General features: G+C 47.7%; 1 pseudogene; it reads right to left on the bottom strand.

The window, feature by feature from the left end:
- Nucleotides 1-239: 239 nt before the first annotated feature.
- LOC113534690 (uncharacterized) lies at nucleotides 240-4,399 on the bottom strand (annotated as a pseudogene).
- Between the last annotated feature and the right edge of the window lie 232 nt (nucleotides 4,400-4,631).

Raw genomic sequence — 4,631 nt, 5'->3', positions numbered from 1 at the left:
TTATAAATAATAGCATCTTTATTGCATCTTTCATACTTAAAAATGTAGCTAAAAGTGCTTCACAGTAAAATTAAATAAACATCAAGACCATGTATGTAAAACAGTAAACAACAAATAAAAGATAATAAAAGTAGAAAATTTTAAAGAGAAAGAAAATGGAATAAAACATAAAGAGAATGACTCTTTAAGAAACATCTCCTGGATGCACTGGGACGCATCATCAGTGTTGTTCCCTGGGGTCATAGGGTGTTTCGGGTCTTGCAACAGACACCCTCACCCAGGCGACCCAGCCGGGGGTGATCAAGCCCCGACTTGCGTCCCAGTAGCAGCCCACGGATCAGCCCTCTTAATCCATAGCCACCTTGTGGCTTTCTCTGTGGCTTCACTAGCCGATTGAATGGCCCTCCTCTTGGCCGTCCCTGTGACACCCAGCCGTCCGAGGGCTTTGCAGAGTGAACGTCCTGCAAAGCCCCTGCAGCCGACCTCTATGGGCTCGTAGACTGTTCTCCAGCCCCTACCTCTGCACTCCTCCACCAGTTCCTGGTACTTTTCACGCTTCCGCTCATTGGCTTCCTCGATCCTCTCCTCCCATGGCACAGTTAACTCCATCATGATCAGGTGCTTTGTGGCCTCAGATGTTATGATCATGTCTGGTCGGAGGGATGTTGAAGCGATATGCTGTGGGAACCTCAGCTGTTTTCCCAGGTCCACTTGCAGCTGCCAATCGGGGGCTGTGTGAAGGAGGCCTGTTATTGCCTGTGGCCTTGCCGTAGGTCTCTCTCTGGCCTTAACAAAGGGGATTGTCCTCGGAGTGCGATGGTGTCTGCTGATGTTAATGGCTGAGGCTATACTCTCTGCAATTGCTTTAAGCACCTGGTCATGGCGCCACCGATAGCGATCATCAGCCAGGGCTTTTGGGCAGCTGCTGAGGAGGTGTTCTAGTGAGACTCTTCCGGAGCAGAGGGGGCAGGAGGGTGTCTCGCTCTTCCCCCAGATGTGAAGGTTTGCTGGGCTTGGGAGGGCGTCATAGACTGCCTGCACCAGGAACCGGAGACGATGGAAGTCTGCCTGCATGATGTTTGACCAGGTAACTTTGCGCTGCAATGCGCTCTCCCACCTTGTCCACGCTCCCTGCTGTCCAACTGCCCTGCCCACTCTCTCTTCCTCCAGGCCTGCTCGGACCTCTTCTTGGAGTAGCTGGTGTCTCTCCTTGCCCCGGGCCTGGCTGACCTGGATCTTTGGGACATAGGCCAAGCCTGCTCTTCCTGTTGTCAGGGTCCCCACCAGGGCCTTCTGCCTTAGGCATGACTCTGCCACCTCCACTGCCTTCTCTGCCTTCCACTTCCTTCCTGTCCTCACTTCAATCCCGGCTGATGACACCTTGTGGTCCCTGGAATCCCTGTACTGTAGGGCTTCTCTTGTGCGTGCCACCTTGAACTCTTCAGTGAGCCCGCTGAAGGGCAGCTGCAGGATATTACTCGTCCCATACAGAGCAGCGCTGGTGAGGCTGCGGGGAAGGCCCAGCCACTTCCAAAGAAAGCCACTGATCTTCCTTTCGAGGGATTCCACTGTTGTCAATGGGACTGCATAGACGAGGAGGGGCCAAAGAACTCGGGGCAGGATGGAGTGCTGGTAGATCCAGGCTTTAAATCTACCAGGCAAGCCTGACTTGTCCACCTTGGTCAGCCAAGCTCCAAGCTCTTCACTGAACTTCTGGATGGCAGTGGTGTCTTTCAGGGTGGAATCGAAGAATTTTCCCAGGCTCTTGACAGGTTGTTTGGTGATGGATGGGATTGCTATTCCTAAGATGGAAAAACGGAATTTGTCAATCACCTTCCCCCCTCTTCAACACCATGGATCTTGACTTAGAGGCCTTGAAACTCATCCTTGCCCATGTGATGAGACTCTCCAGACCTTGCAAGATCCACCTGCACCCTGGGACTGATGTTGTTGTAATGGTGAGGTCATCCATAAACGCTCTTATCGGGGGCTGTCAGATGCCAGACTTCGAGACGGGCCCTCTGCATTCCACCTCGGCAGCCTCGACCACCATGTTCATTGCGAGGGCGAAAAGGATCACAGAGATGGTACAGCCTGTTATTATGCCTTTCCCCAGGCGATGCCAGTCTGATGTTACTGACCCGGAAGTGACCCTGAGTCTGAAATTGTTGTAATAATCCAAGATCAGGTCCTTGATCTTACCGGGAATGTGGTGGCGATGTAACGCAAGCTCAACCAGTTTGTGAGGGATGGACCCATAGGCATTGGTCAAGTCCAGCCACAACACTATGAGGTCACCTCTGCTCTCGTGTGCCTCTCTGATGAGCTGCGTAACTACTTCTGTATGCTCTAGGCAGCCGGGGGCTCCAGGGATTCCACCCTTCTGCACTGAAGGGTCAATGTAGTTGTTCCTGAGGAGGAACTCGGTCAGCCTTCAGGAGACGATGCTAAAAAACACCTTCCCTTCCACACTTAATAGTGAGATCATCTGAAACTGGTTGATGTTCTTCGAGTCCTCCTCCTTGGGGATCCAGACTCCCTCTGCGCATCTCCACTGGTCAGCCACTCTCCCTCTTCGCCAAATCACCTTTAATATCTTCCACAGGTGCCTTAGAAGCTCTGGACAGCACTTGTAGACGAGGTAAGGTACTCCACTGGGGCCTGGTGAAGAAGCTGATCGAGCTGCCTTGATGACCTCTTCTACCTCCTTCAGACTTGGCTCCGCCAGCTTGAACTCCACTGTTGGTGGGCCAGGGTTGGTGAGGACTTTGTTGGAACCCAGGTCTTGTTCCTTCATGGGATCGCTCATAGTGTTTTCAAGAAAGCTTGCCGCAGAAACATGTGATTTTCATAGTCAGTTCGTTTGCAGGGGTCATTAACCTTGGGTCTGTCCGATAGGAGATCTCATTCTCCCCCCCTCTCGGGATCTCCTGGGGGTATTTCTCTTTAGGGCTTTCCGTAGCTTCTTGGGGTTCTTCCTCACGAAAGATACAGACTGGGGTGCTAACCCAGTATGCCCCCGGTGCCGTCTTTCCGAGCCGTCAACTGTCTCTCCAGTAGTCACCAAACTGTCCTTGGTTGTCACCCAGTCTCTTCCTAGGAGTCACTGGCCAAGCCAGAAACTAACTCTTTAAGAAACATCTCCTGGATGCACTGGGACGCATCATCAGTGTTGTTCACATGAGAATGAAAAGAAAAATAAAATGAATACAATAAGATTAAAAATAAATACAAGATAGGAATCAAAAGATCAGCTAACAGAATGCTAATCTTAATAAAAATGTTTTCAACTGCTTTTTAAAATAAGTAACATTAGGTGCCTGATGAATATAAATTGAAAAAAGTTCCAAATTTTTGGTGCGTAAACCCAGAAAGCTGCTTCACCCATCTTTTTGTATTTCATCCTAGGAACATTCAATAAAGCAGCACTTGATGATCTCAAAGCACGATTTGGAATATATTCTGTCAGGCATTCAGAGTTGTATGTAAGTGGTAATCCATTAAAAGATTGGCACTACCTCAAGTGGTATAGTGACAATACTCAATAAATGCCAGACTAAGCCACCTAGGGAATCTCACCCCAGGAAATAATGTGAAAGGGCAATTTGACTCAAGGCACTTCCCATCACATAGTACAGAAAAGCGTCAGAGACATGTCTTCGATTTGAGTGGGCATATTTAACAAAAAAACACAAAATACGTACACACATGCATCAAGAGATTATCTTATAAAAAAAACAATATTTATTGATACCCAGAATTAAAAACCCATTATTGAGGGATATATACACAGCAGTCAAGAAAAAGGAAAAGACAAAGAATTACAATGTAATAAAACAGAATAATACCCACTGGGGGATTGCCTGCTGCTGGGAATTGGGGAGGGACTGCTCACCTTACTCGTGCCCTTTGTACCTATACACACACCACAGCAGCAAAAAGTGACCTTGAATAAGTGAATGTGATATTAAATTACACAAAATGTATGTTTTACCACTACAACCATGGTGCAAGGAGGTGAATGAGGGAGGAGAGCCAAGGTGGTAACTGGCCTGTGGGGCACACACAGCATGCTATAGGAGAGAAAAGAGCAGAATTGTTGCTCTTGTTGTTCTTCTTCTGGCTGCTCCCTTTAGGGGTCGCCACAGTGGATAATTGGTCCGCAATTTACTTTGCTTTCAACGCATTTACAAGCTCCACAAAAAATAATACCAAAAAAAAGAAAAAAAAAAGAAAATTATTAGCAACAGTGCTAATAGGCAAAACAGCAGTGGCTCTGATGGAATGCTCAGTAAGTTCACAATATCTCAGATTCCAACTTAATACTTCTCATACCAGGACCTTTAGATGCAAATACCCAGTGCGAGACATCCACTACAGTAGGCCCATTAGTGTACATCTTAATAGAGAGAACGCCAAATTCAAACACACAGCACGGAGGGTAAGGTTGCTCACTGCAGAGCATGCTGCTAGAATTATATACATCATGCTTCACATGCTAATATAGGGAGTGGGAGAGGCAAAGTTAATTCAGGTTGCTGTCAGAGACACTAAGGCCTGGTACACAGGCAGCATATGAGCTCTGCTGATTACGAAAGAATTTTAAAATCAATTCTAATTCAGTTACGGAA

This window comes from Pangasianodon hypophthalmus, chromosome 6, assembly GCF_027358585.1.
Source record: "Pangasianodon hypophthalmus isolate fPanHyp1 chromosome 6, fPanHyp1.pri, whole genome shotgun sequence".
Lineage (NCBI taxonomy): Eukaryota > Metazoa > Chordata > Actinopteri > Siluriformes > Pangasiidae > Pangasianodon > Pangasianodon hypophthalmus.
This window is presented reverse-complemented; position numbering and strand designations above follow the sequence as displayed.